Source organism: Schistocerca gregaria, chromosome 10 (genome assembly GCF_023897955.1).
Source record: "Schistocerca gregaria isolate iqSchGreg1 chromosome 10, iqSchGreg1.2, whole genome shotgun sequence".
NCBI lineage: Eukaryota > Metazoa > Arthropoda > Insecta > Orthoptera > Acrididae > Schistocerca > Schistocerca gregaria.
Genome location: NC_064929.1, coordinates 147,210,729 through 147,231,484, shown reverse-complemented (window position 1 = coordinate 147,231,484; position 20,756 = coordinate 147,210,729). Strand labels below are relative to the sequence as shown.

At 43.9% G+C, this 20,756-nt stretch overlaps 1 protein-coding gene across 3 annotated transcripts in view; it reads left to right on the top strand.

Annotated features, from left to right (window-relative positions):
* Nucleotides 1-20,756, top strand: part of LOC126293524 (acetylcholine receptor subunit alpha-like) — a 597,900-nt gene that overhangs the window by 354,053 nt on the left and 223,091 nt on the right. The window lies entirely within an intron of this gene.

Genomic DNA, 20,756 nt, shown 5'->3' with positions numbered 1-20,756 from the left:
TGAAGCTGACACCCAACTTTCAAGAAATATATATTTTTTCGTAGGTATACTATAGTCGTAGATTTTTCTGTATAGCATTTAAATTGTTCTGCAGAATTTCGCAAAGGAAACAATAATACTTCGGAAAATTTCAGTCTTGTAAAGAAATTAATTACCAGATTTACGAAAGAAAATGTAATAATCACTGTTCAGAATACCTCCGCAAGAGTTACATGGAAAACTCTAGTGACATTTTTTTGTGCTGTTAACAGTCTGAGATAACTGCAATAATGAGCTACCCATTGCCACAGTCATGTAAAACTGGCACCCGAATTTCAAGAATCATACTTTTTTTTCAGAGCACTTGGTTGGTCTAGTATAGTTCTAGAGTGCTCTGTACTAAATTTGAATATTTTTGCAGAATTCGGAGAAGAAAACACTAGTAATCGGAACAATTGTAATGTCAAATAAAATTATATGCCAGTTTGCGAAGATAAAATTTTGATCACAATTCTAAATAGCTCCCCAAGAGCCTAATGACATTTTGTGCAAATAATAAGTTATGACATAACTACAATAATGAGGAACCCATTTTCACTAAAGAAAATACGTGAAATCGCACTAGAGTTCTTATGACAGTTATGATCACAGTTCTGGGTAGCACCCCAAGAGTTTTATCGAAAAACGTAATGCGATTTCTTGTGAGGGTAATCGTTTACAATTGCAATAATGTGAGATCCACTTCACTAGCATATAGCTTTTCGTTGAAGGCTGAGTTTCACTGCCGTAGTTGTGGTAAATGGATGTGGGTACAAGTCAGTACACACCTTGTCGAATGTATCCAATGGCTGACAACCCCAGCAATGTATCTGTAGTTGTATTACAACAAGTTTAGTTGAACTTGATATTCTTTCTTACAACTAAGCACCAGATTTCAAGATAGGTCTCTCTATAACGTGTCTTCAGGAACATCTGCTACTTCACAGTTCGGTGCATACCGGGACATTCCAACATTTAGCGAGACACATTCAGAATAGTGATTTTTTTTCACAAATTTAGCAATTAATTTTACTACAAGATTAAATGAAATTTTTCCAGTTATTATTCTTTTCTTTGCCAATTTCTGAAGAACTCTTTAAATTTTGCACACAAAACTCTAGAACCATGGCATACCTGTGAAGAACTCTGGAATAATATATATTTCTGGCAACTCAGGTGGCAACTTTACCAAACTAATGGTGATGGGTCCCTCTAAGGCCCTGCATTTCGGAAATACTCTCGATGACATACACCCACATTTACTGCGAATTTTAAAAATGTGCCTTTAAAAATACAACCTGTAAAGTAGCCATAATTACCTGCAGTCAGGAAACTGGTATCAGAGGGTTGTCAAAGTAGACCAAAATTGTGCATCAGCACACATTGCCGGTTTCCTGCATCAGGAGCAAGTATACATTCAGGGGCAAACCTATTGTTCTCTTTTGATTGACAGGTCCTTAACTTGTCGTTCTGCTAAGAGGATTATCCTCAGGGGTTCTTAATCCTGTTAGCAGAACTATTGGTTAAGGGCCTGTCAATCAACAATAGGTTTGCCCCTTAATGTATACTTTGCCCTGACATAGGCAACACGCAATGAGCGCTGATGCCCCCTTTGTCCTCCTACTGATGTCAGGTGGTAGCCTGCCTGCAGCAGCTGAGGACCACTTCTCTGCAAAGGCCCATTTTTAAAACTCTCAGTAAATGCGTCTGTGTGCCAGCAAGGGTGTTGCCAAACTGGGGGTCTTAGAGTGACCCTTTGCCATTGTATTAACTCATACATCAGTGATGCACCAGCCCTGTGATCATGCCACAGGAGGGCGCTGGACAGTTGAAAATGCATCAGCAACCTTTTCTGCTCTGGATCACGTTCAAATTTCGTCGAATGGTTTTGAACAGTCCCTAGTGTTCCAACTTGCACACAAGAACAAAAATTACTGTCACACTGCATATTAAGTGGATGCGACCACGTTGAGTGGGGATGTGACCCTGCACTGCCCTCAGTGAAGGGTTGAAATGTTCAGGGGTATCACCATTATCAAAGGTTATGAAGAATGTCTTTCTGCTGCTCATGGCAATGGGAACTGTCGTTTTTGACCATGAAATGTGTGGAAACCAACGACCCAAGGAAAGGGTTGGTTTCATTAACGCACTTCATGCCACAGCCTGAGGCCTTCTATCGTCAGTTCTGAATGGTGGTGTGACTGAAATGTTTCCCTCGGCTACCCATAAGGAAACCACACGATGTCAGTGGTGGACGTCATGGTTCTGACCTCTGAAGCAGGGACGTCAAAAGAAGAATTAAATGTGCATAGAAGGGGGCGTCAGGAACTTCCCATCCTGTGATACGTCCATAGTGGTACTGGGAGGAATTGTGTTGAAATTTGGTGCCCATGTGATAACACTAACCCACCTTTACGTCACATGGGCTTCAGAGCTCTCGCCTTTTCTTTCAGATGTGTCGACACCACGCTGATATGGAGCAAGGCACCTTTGAGCCAAATTGCAAACAGTTACATGGTTTCGAAAATAATGGCTTTTAATTCTGCTGCACAGTGTACGTTTAAGTTCTCTATAGTAGAGGTTATTTAAAGAAAAGTACCTTAACAGAATATCTTAGGACTTGATAAAAAAAACTTAAACGTAATTCAAAATCCTGATAACTGAGACCATGTCTAGGAGGCATGATGTCAGTTATTCTAATAAACGAAAGGACCATATGGAGCTAGACGGTGTTCTTCATTTAGAATCTGCTACAGGAGTAGACGGGGGGGGGGGGGGGGGGAGAAAAATGAGGATGATGTGCTCTTGTGAAGAGAACGGATGAGAATAAGAGCCAGAGGAAGTTTTCTTCCATTTATTGTAATTCAAAAGAACAAAACAGATGTGTCAGAAGAGCTGACCTCAAGCTCTTTTAGTAGGCATAGTGATAACTCTGACCAACAGCACCCCATGTAGGGCATATAAGATGATGTGGGTACAGGTTCTTCGCACCAGATAGGACCATCCTCGAAACTGACTTAACTGATTTAGGTAAACCACAGAAAAACTATACCTAGCTTAATGGGTGACAATTTGAAGTTCTGTGCTCTCGAATGAAAGTTCAGTGTCCTTACCGATGCGCCATCTGGCTTGTTGGCGTGCATATAGTGGAGGGACAGATTGGAGACCGACCCTAGTGCTGGTTTACAGTGGGACAGGTAAGAAGAACCGGTCCAGAGGGAGATTTTGCGTGTGCCGTGAAACAGAGAGGTGTTTCAAAGGCGTTTCGCTGTTACGCATTTGTATGGTTGCATCGGTGGCACTAGTGGGATACGGAAAGAATTTTCTCATCTGCACCGACTTCCTGAGTGTCTCTATTATCAGCTTAGGAGATGGTTCAGCCGCGTGAGGACACCCTAACGAATCTGCATGGCCAGGGAAACAAAGGTGCCATCATGCGGGCACCAGGGCACGTCGGAAACAAAATAATATATCCGCCGTCCGCGGATAGGAAAATCTCAGAGTATGAGTTATAGCGTTTTTATTTAAACTTAAGTCTTTCTTCAAAGTTTACTAAACAATATTCGTGAGGTAGGACTGATCCACCAAGCCTACCAATAACTAAATCAGAGATTCTTCCAAACAGAAACTCTCTGTAGTAACCATGCAACTTCACCAAACCCAGCCCCGGGCATCTCGTGAACAGCGCCGCGGAGTCCACGTTGCCATCACCTGAGTCCAATGGCATGTACAGGCCCTGCGGGATGACTCCGGTACGCTGGCCGCGGTGGAGGATGACGCGGCGGCTACGATGATACCAGTGGGCTCACTCGGCGTGAACCGCCTCTCCAGGTTTTTTTTTTCTTTTCTTGTAATTTTAATCACCTCATACAAGGCGGGCTGGCAGCAGCATATTACGCTCCTCTTCAGCCTTGAGTGGTACAATAATATAACATATAGGTGGCACAGACAATACAATAAAAACGGCGGGCAAAAAATGTAGATACAAAAAACAATAAACATGAAGCCGTTCACTCTGGACGAGAGAAAACACTAACTTGTTGACACAGCGCACATAACACGGATGACTGCGACGGCACACGTGAACAGTGGTGGCGTGATGGCGAAAGAACACTAAACACAAGACGAAGGCACTCACACGAGACACTGATGGCGATGATCTCCGGAGCGCGAATGTTCACTGAGTGTGTGCGAGTCCGGGGACCTGCCAAGGGAGGGGGAGGAGGAAGGGGAGTGGGACAGGGAGAGGGGAGGGCAGATGCCATGGGCAAGGGAGACAGGGGGAGGGGAGGAAAAAAGGGAGGAGCCCGGGGGAAGAGTGGGTGGAGGAAGGGGAATGGGGGAAAAGGAAAGAGAAGGGAGGGAGGGTGCCAAGAGGAGAGGGCACGAGAGTGGGGGTGGCCTCTCCAGGCTCCTGCGCCAGGCTAAATACTGCTCGGCGCACGGATATGGCTCTATTTGCAGTCACGTGTCGAGCGGAAGGAAAGAGGCCCGCGGCTGTAGCGACCTCTTGCGGCGGCGTGGACGCCTCCTGGTGGTCTCTGGGAAGCGCCTGTGTTTCCGGAACGACCGGGCAGGCTGACCCCTACTCGGTCCGGGGCCCGCTGTACCGGCCTGCTTCGCGGAAAGCGAGAGTTGCAGGCGCCTAGTCTGGACACAGTACAAAAATAACAGGGAAGCTGGACGAAGGTGGCCAGGGACACACAGCAAAATAAGTGATGACACAATGCTAACCGTTTCCTCACAACTGATCCAGAAAGTCGTAAGCTGTTGGGACAGAGTAGCTGGAAGTAGTGGCAAATGAGCTGCTCTCTGTGAAACCAGCTGTCTGGCTGTGGCGTTGCTCCTTCCAGTCATGGAGGCGGAATGAAGTGTCAGTCGTCCTCTGGAGAGGGGACCCACCATTTTGCAGGGCTCGTGGAGTGTGCAGCTTGATACACCACCTTTTAACTGAATACGAGGAGCGCTTGAAAAGTCAGTGCAAAAAAAAAAAAAAAAAAAAAAAAAAAAAAAAAAAAAAACTGCTTACATGTTTGGGGTAAACCTTTTTTTTATTTTTGGATATAGTCTCCTTTTATACTTACACACTTCATCCAATGTTGTTTTAATTTCTTGATCCTTTCCAGATAATAGGAATTGTGCTAGTCTGAAAAATAGCTATTAGTTGCTGCAATCACCTCCTTGTTTGAATAGTCTTTGTCCTGACAGCCATTTCTTCAAATTGGGGAACAAATAGTAGTCCGAGGGATCAAGTCTGGAGAATATGCGGAGGGGGGAGGGGGGATGTGAAATGAGTTGGAATCCTATCTCCATTAATTTTGTGACCACAACTGGTGACGTGTGTGCTGGTGCATTGTCGTGATGGAAAAGGAAGTTTTTGTCGGCCAATCGCCAGCGTTTTTCTTGCAGCTTGGTTTCCAAACGGTCCAATAACGATGAATAATACGCACCTGTAATAGTTTTACCCTCTTCCAGATAGTCGATAAATATTATCCCTTGAGAATCCCAAAAGACAGGCGCCATAACCTTTCCAGCTGAAGAAATGTTCTTCGCCTTTTTTTGTGCATAATCTCCCTTGGTAACCCATTGTTTAGATTGGTCTCAGGAGTATAGTAATGTAGCCATGTTTCATCCTCAGTGACGAAACGACAATTAAAGTTCTGCAGATTGTTCCTGAACAGCTGCAAACCATTCTTGCAACACTTCGCACGATTCAGTTTTTGGTCAAGCACGAGCAATCGCGGAGCCCATCTTGCGGACAGCTTTCTCATGTCCAAATGTTTATGCAAAGTATTATGTACCCATTCATTCGAGATGCCCACAGCACTAGCAACCTGAAACACCTTAACTCTTCTGTCATCCGTCACCATATCATGGATTTTATCAATGATTTCTGGAGTCGTAACCTCCACAATGCGGCCAGAACGTTCAACATCGCTTGTGCACATACGGCCACTCTGAAAATTTTGAAACCACTTATATACTGTTCTAACCGAAGGTGCAGAGTCACCGTAATGTTTATCAAGCTTCTATTTAGTCTCCTGAGGCCTTTTGACTTTCATAACGTAATGTTTAATCACCACACGAAATTCTTTTTCGCCCATTCTTTCACAATCACTCAACTTCCTTGATTCACACGAATGCCAAACAGAAAGATATTGACCAATATGGCTGAAACTTGGTGTGCTTTCTTTCGAAAGATGCTACTAACTAAACATGACCTCGAGATGCGCAGGTGGTGCCATCTCTCGGACTTGGCACGAACTTTTCAAACGCCTCTCGTTCCATATTCTTACGAGAGAGTAACAGAAAATTCAAGTAAACACCGGCGCTCTACATGATCTGAAGACGAGACGAATGTGGAACGCATAGTATAATATTGTTAATTTTCCATCAGTTTTAGTGCGGCGCAAAGTGGCCGGTTTAGCTACACTCTCAGAAAACAGAAACGACGCACAACGAAGGAACTATCCGAATGAGACGGAAGTCTGTAGATGTGATGTATATGTACAGACAAACAAATGTTAACAATTTCAGAAAAGCTGGGTGATTTATTCACGAGACGGGGCTACACAAACTGAGAAAATCAGTAATGCGTAGCTCCACTTCTGTGCCTCATGCAAGCAGTTATTCGGTTTGGCATTCATTGACAGTATTCTTGGGTGTCCTCATGAGGGATATCGTGCCAACTTCTGTCCAACTTATGCGTTAGATCGTCAAAATCCCGAGATAGTGGAAGGGCCCTGCCCATTATGCTCCAAACGTTTGCAGTTGGGGTGAGATCTGGCAATCTTGTCGGCGGAAGTAATTTTTCCGGGTTGTATGGCCGTGGTCCATGGAACTATTTTATTCCTGGCGTTTCGTCCAAAGCTACGTTGGACATCTTCTGGGGTGCTCCTAGTTATAGTAAGTCTTGCCGACTAACAAGTCGGATGTTGAAGAGCGGCCTAAATACTGTGGAAAGTAGGAGTGGTCTGAATTTCACGTGATAGCAGAGATAAACCTTGTCAAAGAGTAAATATAACTATCGATCATATTACGTCAAAGATAAAAACTTCTCATCGATTCTGTAGCGCCAGAGTCCATATATCACTGAGTTTCATGGCTTCTTCTTTTCTGTTAAAATTGTTCCCGTGTTTATATATTTCTATGCCTTCTCTATATAGCCGTGAATAATAGTTCGTCATAGTACATGAAACTTCAGTTTCCGAAAATGTCACAGCGTGATCACCCACGGCTGATTTGTATGTTTTCCTCTAGTCGCCAAAGACTTTTATGTTCCTTCAACCATGTATTCACACTTTTCTTTGTAGTTCCAGTGTAGACCTTATCACATGTACACGGAATCTTATATACACGCCACTTGCAGATAGAGGGGACGTTTATCCTTAACGAAGTGCTTGGCCTATTTCTTAGTTGAGCTGAAAATCGGTCGAACGTCATGTTTCCTTAGAATCTTGCCTATTTGATCCGTTACCTTTTTTGTTGAAGGGTAGAGAAACAGTGTTCTTCCATCGCTGTGTCCTTTCGTTGTCCTTAAGCCTCCTGTTATTCAGTCGCAAAACTCTATTTATTTCCATACAAGAGTACCCATTCTTCTCAGAAGCCTGCTTTACATGCTTTAACTCGGCGTCCAGGTGTTCTGGCCAACAACTCCTTCTAGTTCTGTCCACTAGACTTTTAATTACACCTCGTTTCTGTTGTGGATGGTGGTTGGAATCCTTATGCAAGTGTCTGTCAGTATGTGTGACCTTCAGAAAGACTATGTTTCAAACTGCCATCAGTCTGTCTCATGACGAAGACATCCAAGAAGGATATTGCATTGTCTTTCTCCATTTCCATGGTAAACTGTATTTTTTTATTTATACTATTTAAATAACAAAAGAATTCATCTAAGGATTTTTTGCCATGTGACCAAATCCACATATCGATACCATCGACATGGTTTCTTACTCGCTTTTTCCATAGTAATTGTTCGAATTTTTCCATGTAAAAATTAGCAATCGTAGAACTCAATGGGTTATCCGTGGCCACGCCATCAACGTGCTCATAAATTTCATCTTCCCACTGGAACTGACTAGAGGTAAGGCAGTGTCTGAAGAGAGCAGTCAAATCCGCTGGGAAAATATCCGCTATGTGAACAACAACTTCAGTGATATATGGGCTGTTGCGCTATAGAATCGGTGAGAAGTTTTTATCTTTGACGTACTATAATCGATAACTGAAAACTTTTATCTTTGGTAATGTTTATCTCTGCTGTCACGTGAAATCCATGCCACGCCCACTTTCCACGGTATTTAGGCTGCTCTTTGACGTCCGACTCGTCAGTCGGCAAGACTCACCACAACCAGGAGCACCTCCGAGAATGTCCAACGTAGCCTTGGACGAAATGTCAGAGACTGAATAGTGCCATGGACCACGGTCATACAGCTCGGAAAAATTCTCAGCAGCTGCAACATCCGGTCGTGAAAGCCTTCATTGTATGGCCGAGGTAATGTTTGGTAAACATGGAGACAAGCAGTAGCAACTCTGGCCGTGTGTGGGCGGACGTCAACTTGCTCACGGGTAAGCCATGATGGACAACGAAACGAGGCGTAGAATATTGTCGACGTGTCGTGTGCTATAAGGGTGCCGCTATGAAATTAAATAGCCTACAAGACCATCAGTCTTGGTTGTCGGGCAGTATGGCGAGCGAGAGTCATTCCGGTATCCCACCGATGTCCAGTCACGCTGGTCATATGGGCTAAGTTCGAGGCGGAGCTCCTCACTGAAGACAGTTCCACTCCAGACAATGAGATTCTAGCAGGGAGTCGACGCAAGAGGGCGCAATGAATGCATCCCCCTTTCTGGGAGCTTCATATTAATGAACCTGAAGCAACAGTCGGATCGACAATACTGATGAATCTGACAGTTTCTCCGTCCTCACGTTGTGTCGCCTCTCTAGGTCGACCGCTTACTTCTTAATACTGTGTTCGCCCGCGGCTTATCCATTCCTGCCAAATTCGTCGAAAACTGGTATCGCTCTTGTTCCAATGTCAGGCGATTAGCCGATTATTCCAACCAGCTTCTTTGAGCTGAACTAAACGTCCTCCCTCAAACGCTGCGTATTTATAATGAGATTTTCACTCTGCAGCGGACTGTGCGCGGATATGAATCTTTCTGGCAGATTAAAACTGTGTGCCAGACCGAGACTCGAACTCAGGACCTTTGCCTTTCACGGGCAATGTAGGAGACGAGGTACTGGCAGAAGTAAAGCTGTGAGGACGGGGCGTAAGTCGTGGTTGGGTAGCTCAGATGGAAGAGCATTTGCCCGCGAAAGGCAAAGGTCCTGCGTTCGAGTCTCCGTCCAGAAAAAGTTTTAATCTGACAGTACGTTTCATCTGCGTATATTGTTGATGCCCCCGTTTTCCAGGCATACTTACTGTCCAACTGAGTAGAAAGCAATTCGCAAAGATCTCATACCTCGGCATCGACATGTCCCCCCTACCATCCTTGCCAAACGCGCAGTGAAACTGCGCTGCAGCGTCATACATTCATCCACCAGCCGCCAAACTTTACAGTTTCGCGCTTTCCGTCAATACCTGTATGATTATCAGCTTAAGACCAATCTGCATAACTACGTCGTGATCCATCGGTTTCTCTTCATTCTTAGGGTGTGCATCAAATATCCGGACGTGGGAGAATGTAGGATCCTCACTACTTGTTGTGTATCCTGTCTCTCTCACACCAGTCATTACATTATAGGAGGGTGAGTCAAATGAAAACCTTAAATATTTTTTAAATATTATTTATTGTGCAGAAGTGGTACAAAGCTTTACCACTTCTCAACATAATCTCCCTCACGCTCAACTGAAGTCATCCAGCGCTTACATAGTGCATAAATTCCTTTAGAAAAAAATTATTTTGCTAGTCCGCGCAACCACTTATGCACCGCGTGGCGTAGCTCTTCATCAGAACGGAACTTCTTTCCTCCCATTGCGTCTTTGAGTGGTCCAAAAATATGGAAAACACTTTGCGACAAGATCTGTGGAGTATGATGGATGAGGAAGACACTTAAAATGCAGGTCTGTGTCTGTTGCAACTGTTGTACGGGCAGTGTGAGGCCTCGCATTGTCGTGTTGCAAAAGGACACCTGCTGACAGCAATCCACGTCGCTTTGATTTGATTTCAGGCCGCAGATGATTTTTTAGGAGGTCTGTGTATGATGCACTGGTGACAGTGGTCCCTCTAGGCATGTAGTGCTCCAAAACGACGACTTTTTCGTTCCAGAAGAGAGTCAGCATAACCTTCCCTGCTGATGGTTCTGTTCGAATCTTCTTTGGTTTTGGTGATGAAGAATAGCGCCATTCCTTGCTCGCTCTCTTCGTTTCCGGTTGGTGGAAGTGGACCCAGGTTTCGTCCCCAGTAAAGATTCTTGCAAGGAAGCCGTCACCTTCTCGTTCAAAGCGCCGAAGAAGTTTTTCACAAGCATCAACACATCGTTCTCTCATTTCAGGAGTCACCTGCCGTGGCACCCATCTTGCACACGCTTTGTGAGACTGGGTCACACCATGCACAATGTGGTGTGCTGACCCATGTGTGTGCTGTAAACATGCTGAAATGTCATTCAGTGTCACTGGGCGGTTTTCCTTCACTATGGCTTCAACTGCTGCAATGTTCTGTGGAGCCACGACTCGTTGTGCCTGACCTGGACAAGGAGCATCTTCCACTGAAGTCACACCATTTGCGAACTTCCTATTCCATTCATAGATTTGCTGCTGTGAAAAACCTGCATCGCCATACTGAACCTTCATTATTCTGTAATTTCAAAAGGTTTCGAGCCTTCACTACGCAAAAACCGAATAAAAAACGCTGTTCTTTCCTGGTGCAAGTCGCAAGTAGGGTGGCCATCTTCATACTGATACTGCGACGGTATGTGTTCATCTGCACAATGCTGCCACCTACAGGACATTCTGCACATTGTTTGTAGCACGCTTACCAACTTACAGGATAACAGCGTGAAATTTAAGGTTTTCATTTGACTCACCCTCGTATTTACCTGATAATCGATTTGTCTTAGTGCGTTACCACTGTCCGGTACGCCATGTCGACATGCTTTTGAATAAGAGCAATGGCACTATTCGACGCTGCGTAGTGTCTGTGAGTTGGTAGATTGTAAGGAGAACGTAGGAGGTGGAAAACTGAGATGAGCGGGAGCCCTTATGAGCGTAGTGCATCCACACCTGTCAGCATTGCTTGACATTCCTTCATATGCGGAGAGCAGAATGTTACGACCATTCGCCTTCTCTCTGTATGTCTCGAAATGTCTCTACAGAATGTCCGAAACTTTTACAAATGAAAGTTTTAAGGGGCATGCTCTCTTCAGGTAAACTTCACCGAAGTTTTAAAGTCTATGCCCTATAACAACCCAATAACGACTCAAATAACATATTTATTAACTCAATCTGACTTCAGTATGTGAAAAGAAAACAACATGAGCAGCATACGTCTAATGCCGCTATGGGAAAATACGAGGGACACTCCAAAAGAAATGCTCACTGTATTTTTAAAAAAAGTCTATCTTATATTCTACATGTTTGAAAATTTGCAGTGTGTAGATACATCCTTTAGGGACAATATTTTCATTTCTCCACATAATTTCCATCCCTATCAACTGCTTCACGCCATCTTGGAACCAGCGCCTCTATACACGCACGGTACGATTCTGGACCAACCTATTGGAACCACTGTTTAGCAGCGTGCACAAGGGAGTCAACATCTTAAAACCTTGTTCCCCGAAGAGAGTCTTTCAGTTTCCCAAAGAGATGATAGTCACATGGAGCCAGGTCAGAACTGTAAGGCGGGTGTTGTCCATCCGAGTTTTGTGATCGCTTCCGTGGTTTTTTCACTGACATGTGGCCATGCATTGCCGTGCAACAGTAAAACATCCCGCTTTTGCCGATGTGGTCGAACACGACTCAGTCGAACTTGAAGTTTCTCCAGTGTCGTCACATATGCATCAGAATTTATGGTGGTTCCATTTGGCACGATGTCCACAAGCAAGAGTCCTTCGGAATCGAAAAACACCGTAGCCATAACTTTTCCAGCAGAAGGTGTGGTTTTGAAATTTTTTTCTGGGGTGAATTTGCATGTTGCCACTCCATTCATAGCCTCTTCGTCTCTGGTGAAAACTGATGCAACCATGTTTCATCACCTGTCACAGTTCTTCCAAGAAATTCATCTCCACCATTCTCGTACTGATCCAAAAGTTCGCTGCATACCGTTTTTCTTGTTTCTTTGTGAGCCACTGTCAACATCCTGGGAACCCACCTCGCACAAACCTTTTTCTGACGCCAACACTTTCAGTATTCTGTAAACACTTCCTTCCCCTACCCCAGCGTAGTGTGACAATTCGTTCACTGTGACGCGTCTTTAGCAGTCACCAGTTCGTTAACTCTCTGCACATTGTCTGGAGTGTGTGCAGTACGAGGCCTGCCGCTGATAGGACAATCCTCAATATTGCCGTGCCCGCTTTCATCACGTAACCTGCTTGCCCACCGACTAATTGTACTGCGATCGACAGGAGCATCTCCATACACCTTTTTCAACCTCTTGTGGATGTTTCCAATTGTCTCGTTTTCACAAAACAGGAATTCTATGAGGGCACGTTGCTTCTGACGAACGTCAAGTGTAGTTGTCATCTTGAAAACGTGCTTTGACGGCGCCACTCACGGGAACAGGTTGAACTAAATTTGAAAGCAAGCGGGAAGGATGTATCTACACACTGTAAAACTTTCACACATGCTGAGTGAAAACTGTATTTTTACAAAAATAGTGTGCATTTCCTTTTGAGAGACCCTCGTACTATGCATAGCATAAGGAACTGAGTAGTTTTGAGCTAGAAACATCAGTCACAAGACCCTAATAACAATTGAACTGTCAGGATAATTCCCATTTATTGTTCTGTCAGCTGCAACTGAGATGGAACAATAAATGAGAATTACCTTAATTATCCAAACAGTTGCCATATCTCTAAAGGCAATTATGTCAACTGCAGCTGAAGTACTGTAATGAGCAACTTCTTGTAGTCAGTCTCGACGAAGCCCCTGGCCCCATTATCTTTGAAAGCAGTGAACTTCCAAACAGCTTAACCACTGATTGGTCAGTTTCCCGCAAACGAGTGCCCAAATCTTTCCAAACATCAGAGAGAGAGAGAGAGAGAGAGAGAGAGAGAGAGAGAGAGAGAGAGAGAGAGAGAGAGAGAGAGAGAGAGAGAGGAGAGAGAGGGGAGAGAGGAGAGAGAGAGCGACACAGAGACACAGAGAGAGAAATCCCAAAGATTACGATTGTCTGTAGTCCATTATGGTTGCAGAAACTTCGTTACAAAGTATTTGCAAATAAAGAAAGAGCGTGACAAATATTCGAATGTAGCCACATAACAGGCACCCTTCAACAGAAAAGCGATAGAGGATCATAAAGTGAGTAATTTGAGCTCTGGAACTGGCAGAAATGAATATTTCTCATCTGGAAAGGGCAGCAGGTGTGAGTCACTTCCCAGTAGGTGGCTTACATATGAATTGCAAACATCCATCTTGCCACCTCGACACTGGTGAAGCTTCTTCGGAAAGTACTAAGCAGTCGTTTCTGATGTGTCCAAAATGGAGTTTGCTGTCATTGACAGGTCCTGACTGGTTGTTGGAAAAGAAAACTCACATGGCTTTGTCCACAGGGTGACCCAAAAGAGTAAATTCAGTGGCCTGATCGAAAGTGTTTCCTACCTGTTTCCATAATGGCCTCTCCCCTAAGGGTATTTTGAGAGTTGTATCTTAAGTGTATCCACTGCATGTAGGTGACTGTAATGGGTACATGTCAAGACTGGTATCAAGCTAGTGCTGGTGATGGAGTGGGCAGCACATAGCTTTCCCTTACCAAATGGCACCAAAGAGGCCGCCAAGCTTAATGTTCCCAACCAATAGGCAGATCACCTTCAAGAGTGTCTCAGGCCCTAATTTCATAACACACTGCAGAGAGCTTTGGAATGTAGTCCAGTACACTGGCGCAAAGACTGTTGATCTGAAACTCCACGCCACCTCCTCTCCTCTCCTCCCTCTGTTGGGTATGTACTGGCGGTGAGCTTTTTTCCACCATCAGGATTCCACCCAGCTATGTCAGAGCCGAGCACCAGCATTCAGAGTTGCGTTAGAGACGGCGGCTATGGGTGCCTTTTGTGGTTGTCCAGCACTGAACCTTACTCGTTACTGGACCCTACAAACATGCATTCAATGAATAGTGCCGCAACATGGAGTGTCCATAATTGCGAATGAATGTATTATTGTAGGGTTTCACTGAACAGCTAAGGATTACAAGAAGCACCATACCAAGTCGAAGAAATTAGTAACCATAGATAGAAACTGACCAGAAACTAGATAAAAACATCTAGATTAAAAAAACGTCCTCAATACCAAAACATTCATTTGGTTTGTGTTGTAGCATCTACCGTATACAGATATGTCTGTTGCCTTATACATTACCTATGTCACCAACAAAGACATTAACTTCTGTTGACCACACTTTTTCAGCATCCATACAATGAGAGCAGACTCACTGCAGCACAAGGCCACACCTATGTGAAGCCCAGGTATTGCCAGACTGTCAGCCTCCCTAAAAAGGCAGTGGACGTATTGCCCAAGTTGATGTACCTACTGATCAGACTGTTTCATTTGAGGTTCTCACAATTTAGACTGTGAGAGAGGGTCCACAGCATGAGGTGGCCAGACTTATGTACTGTTGATCAAAGGTTACCGCAGCTTCTCAGAATCTGGAGTGGACTCATTTCCTGAGTTAACCAGACCAGCCCACCTGAGCCAAGATCCTCCAGGGTTCTCGGAATGTGGAGAGAGTGGACCCATCTCCTGCGTTGGCCAATGCTACCCCCTACTGAGCACATGTTACCCCAGGTTCTCAGTTCCATGCAGTGAGAGTGAACCCACTACTCAGCTTCCCACACTTATCCACTCAAATCTGGACGATGAGAATGGATTGATTGCCCAAGTTGGGCTGATATACCTGCTATAGAACATAGGTTACGTCAGGTTTTCATCTGCATGGAACACCAGGTGCTTGCACTGGAGTATTTAAATGAGCAAGATTATTCTAGCAGACGATAATGACGTACTCTGCTGTCGATACACCATGACCGTGTAATCCACATCTCTAGGATAGGGGTCATGTGTTTTCTGATGACAGGCCATATTTTGGTCTACAGTGACTCCCCCAATGTGCGCAGCCGCACACGTCAAACCAAAACTGCTGTGTGCCTCTAGTGACGGATCTACAACATGTAATTGGCATTGAAGGTAACTGGAAATGTTGGCAGATGAAGATATTCTAGGTAACTGACGAAGTGCGACATCTTTATGCGATGACAGACTATCTGAGTGAGAGATGTAAGGTGGATACCGACAGAATGATAGCGTACCTGACATTCAGGGCTCAAAGAAATGAAACACTGTAGGAGTGTAAAACTTTGGTTCTTTTGCATTCATGGTGGTTAGTCTTGTATGTGTCCTTGAGGAGACAGGCTTTAATCGCCTTATGCAGAAAGTCAGTCATTGGCTTTTTTGTATAGCGGTTTAGTAGTTTTGTCTTTTGTAGCTCTGCTCCTTGAAGTTTAGTAAATAGTAATAAATTGAAACTTCCTGGCAGATTAAAACTATGTGCCCGACCGAGACTCGAACTCGGGACCTTTGCCTTTCGCGGGCAAGTGCTCTACCATCTGAGCTACAGAAGCACTACTGACGCCCGGTACTCGCAGCTTTACTTCTGCCAGTATCTCGTCCCCCTACCTTCCAAACTTTACAGAATCTCTTCTGCGAACATTTCTTTCAGGAGTGCTAGTTCTGCAAGATTTTCAGGAGAGCTTCTGTAAAGTTTGGAAGGTAGGAGACGAGATACTGGCAGAAGTAAAGCTGTGAGTACCGGGCGTCAGTCGTGATTCGGTAGCTCAGATGGTAGAGCACTTGCCCGCGAAAGGCAAAGGTCCCGAGTTCGAGTCTCGGTCGGGCACACAGTTTTAATATGCCAGGAAGTCTCATATCAGCGCACACTCCGCTGCAGAGTGAAAATCTCATTCTAGTAATAAATTGTTTGATCAAGTGCTAATGCCAGGTGATTTACTTCGACCATGTTTTACTTTCTACTGAGTATTTATAGATTAACTTTGCTACTTCTTTGTCCTCAGCTGATTTAATTTATTTGGAGAGGTCAATACAGTACACTGAATGTTCTGAAAAAAAACTATATTTATTCCTAACTTTGACAGTCATTTCTGCCACTTTCATACTCTTGGAGTGAAGTACGTAATCTCGTTCATGATTCCTGGACTGCAGAAGTGTTTGAAACTGGTTGAAAAAATGGAACTACAAATCAAAATTACCGATAAATTAAAAACATTGACCTCAGTAGTTAACCTTCACTGATTGCTAATAGTCAAGATTACCTTTGATAACCATTGGATAAACTTAACATTACTACTTTTTAGAGTATACTTAAAAATCAACAATAATATGTCTAAAATAATATATAAACAGCACATAAAATGTGTACACATTTACAATAGAAGCAGTTGATAGTTTTTTGTACCCAGGGAAGTCAAAGGGAACTAGTTAGGTAGAGATGCCAACTAGGATGACACTGGCACCCACAATGAGAAGTACAGCGTTTCACACCCAACCGATCTGTCCAGGTGTAGGTTACCTGTGGTTTCCCTAAGTAGCTTGAGGCAGAGACTAAGGTGTTTCTTTTTAAAATGACAGGACTAGAGCTTCATACGAGTTTTCGGAGTAGAAAAAGCCTTCGATAGTGGTGTAACATATTCAAAGGTATATTTATAGGAAGAGACACATAATATACGATACATACGAGAACCATTGAGAATGAAAGAGCTACACTGAAGTGCCTGTATTAAAAAGGGTGTAAGATAGGAATGTAACATTTACCCCCTACTACTCAATATAAACATCGAAAAATCAACGATGGAAGTAAAGGAGGGGTTCTGGAGTGGGACTGAAAGTCATGGTGAAGGATATCAGCGATAAGACTCGGTGATGACGTTACTGTCTTCAATGGAAGAGAAGGAGATTCATAACATCTGTTGAATGGGTTGAATGGCCCAATGAGTACAGAGTATAGATCGACAGTAAGCTGAAGGAAGACGAAAGAAATGAGGAGTAACAGAGACGATGATAGTGATGAAGTTAAAATAAAAACTGGTGTTCAAGGAGTACACGATGCTACGGGCTTCTGATACCTTGGAAGGAGAATACTGCGTGACAGGAGAAGCAAGGAATACATAGAAAGCAGACTTTCACAGGCAAAGAAGGCATTGCTGGTCAGAATAAGTCTAGTAGTATGTAACAGTGGCTTTAATTTGAAGAAGAGACTGACGAGAATGTACGTTTGGAGCACAGCACTCTATGATAGTGAATCATGCGTTAGTGGAAAATGGGAAGGAAGAGAATCGAAGGGTTTGGCGTGTGGTGCTGGAGAAGGATGTAGAAAGTCAGATGGACAGGTGCAGAATTGGCTAATAAAGGACTAGGGAACAGCTTTCATGGTACTAGAGGGAGCTGTAGAAACTGTAGGAAAAAACAAAGACTGTCATATCAAGGGAAGTGAAATGTAAACCGAACACCTGTTACAATGGGACCATGTAATGGTTCCATCAAAAGAAATCGTCATGGGTTTTAAGACATTTATCCCATTGGGAGACGAGATGATCGGGTCCTGTTTCGTAGAAGGTGGTCGTCAGCTGATGGATCCACAAATGCATCCACTCCTGCACTTCCTAGTGCGACTGGAACAGACGTCCATCGTATCTTTCTTCAGGTAAACATATACATGAAAACCCAACAGTGAAAGCTGCAGGCTCTACTAAGGATGTTGCAGTGTTTCTCAACGAATTCCCTGACCAGTAGCCTTCGTGTAACTGGCAGTGTGGGGACGCACGTTATCAGGCAGCAGGATGTTCTGTCTGACTGCTGGAGGGGAAACAACATTGCCAACAGTGGATGTATCCCACACCTCCCTTGCCATAGAAATCCAAGCCATCCGAAGCTGTTCGTACAAGCTGTGGTAAGGTCGTGAGGACTCCGAAGGCGCTCTGCTCATTGAGTTCCTCGAGCGTGGAACCACAACAAACGTGCAGTGCTGTGTAGGAACTGTTGTACCATGAAGTTGGAACATCCAGGAATGCTGTTGGGCAGAATCATACTGTTGCACAGTAATGTTATTGTCAACCAGAGGAAGGCAACGCTGCAGTGATTTGTTTGGGAAACACTGCAGCATCCTTACTACAGCTTGTATTTTTCACTGTCGGATTTTCGATTCTTTGGCGACCTGAAGAAAGATGTGCTCCAGTCAGATGAGGAAGTGCTAGAGTGAGTATGATTGTGGACTGGTCAGTGGCCGACCACGTTCCGCGTAAAAGAAATTGTTTGTATCTTCAACATTTCGTGGTCTTGTCAGCAACTCTATAAATATTAATTTTAATTTTAATAATCAACAGCCTCAGTTTCAGTTGGGATAACCCAACCCTTTTCAGAATAACAGTAACTACCGTTTGTCTATAGTGGACATCGTCAGGCTAAAACTACAAATCCACAAATTATCGTCAGACCGTAAAAATGTATCTGGAACTGCCTCGGCTCCACTTCTCGACCGCGATGCGGCAGCCACGATTGCTGTACTGGAACTGACCGTAGCGTCGTGAGGCCCGCCTAGGCGGACACAGTACCTTGCACCTGCGCATAAACTGTATGATAGTTACTTGTTGGGACAAGACGCGACCGTAACTCCTGACCTTGAATTTACTAGTAAAGTGAAAAAAAGGTATAGCTGACGAAAAGGGTGTATATGTCACCCTGTGCAGAACGTACTTAGATCGACTGTTTTATCATTTATGAAGTATTCATTGGTCATGATATGAGGAAGACATCATGTGCTTACAAGGTAGGAAAATTTTTGTGCTTAAACACGAAGTTTAATCACCTAAAAAGAACTTGGGAGTGGGAAGGATAATATAAAGCCAACATCGTCATTATTAAGACTGGGTCTTTAAAAATTTTTAAGACTTATTTGTTAAGCACTTGCTTAGCTATGGTTACAACGCATGAACATCCTATTGACTTAGCACACAAATGTTCATGATTGAACTTGTGACCTAGTCTATGTCTAATCTGTAACATCCGGCAATATGAGCCATATAAATTAGATGGTCATTATTCAAGATTAGTATATTTGACTACTATAGTGTTTTCTGCAACTAATAACCATACCTTCTCCAAGAAGCTCAATCACGCACATGCATTATTGTTTGACTTGATTCTAGACCATTTCAGGTCAAATACACTAATTTTGAATAATGACCATCTAATTAATATAGTCCGAACTGCTGGATGTTACAGATTAGATACAGACTTGTTCATAAGTTCAATCATGACCATTTGTATGCTATGTCAATAGGATGTTCATGCATTGTAACCACAGCTAAGCAAGTGCTTAACAAATACATCTTTAAAAAAAATTTCTACACACAGTTGTAATAATGACGATGTTGGCTTTCTATTATCCTTCCCACTCCCAAGTACTTTTTAGCTAATTAAACTTCGTGCTTAAGCAAAAAAAATTTCCTAGATAGGCCGTACCTTGTAAGCACATGATGTCTTCCTCATATCATGACCAACGAATGCTTCATAAATGTTAAGACAGTCGATCTAAGTACGTTCTGCAAAGGATAACATATACCCCGTTTCCTTGGGTATACCTTTTGTTTCCCTTTACCAGTAAATTCAAGATCAGGAGCTAAGTTTGCGTCTTGTCCCAACAAGAACGCATCACACAGTTTATACGCAGGCGCAAGGTATTATGTGCGCCTAGGCGAGCCTCATGACGCTACAGTCAATTCCAGTAGTCTACGCACTCGTGGCGTAGTGGGGCCGTGGCAGTTTCAGATAAGTTTTTACAGTCTAACGATAATTTATGGATTTGTAGTTTTCGCCTGACGATGTACACTATGGAACGACGGCAGTCACTGTTATTCTGAAGAAGGTTGGGTTATCCCAGCTGAAACCTAGGTAAATTCTCGTAAAACGGTGCAAGCGAGGCTGTTGGTTATTAAAATCAAAGTTAGCAATTGTTTGTCTTGAATGAGATTTTCGCTCTGCAGCGGAGTGTGCGATGATATGAAACTTCCGGGCTGATTAAAACTGTGCACCCGACCGAGACAAGAACTCGGGACCTTTGCCTTTCACGGGCAAGTGCTCTACCTTTAAGCTGTGAGGACCATGTGAGAGTCGTGCTTCGGTAACTCAGATGGTAGAGCACTTTCCCGCGAAAGGCAAAGGTCCCGAGTTCGAGTCTCGGTCGGGCACACAGTTTTAATCTGCCAGGAAGTGTCATATCAGCGCACACTCCGCTGCAGAGTGAAAATCTCATTCTGGAAACATCCCCCAGGTTGTGGCTAAGCCACGTCTATGCAGTATCTTTTCTTTCAAAAAAATGGTTCAAATGGCTCTGGGCAGTATGGGACTTAATATCTGACGTCATCAGTCCCCTAGAACTTAGAACTACTTAAACCTAACTAACCTAAGGACATCACACACATCCATGCCCGAGGCAGGATTCGAACCTGCGACTGCAGCAGTCGCGCGGTTCCAAACTGAAGTGCCTAGAACCGCTCTGCCACCGCGGCCGACCCTTTC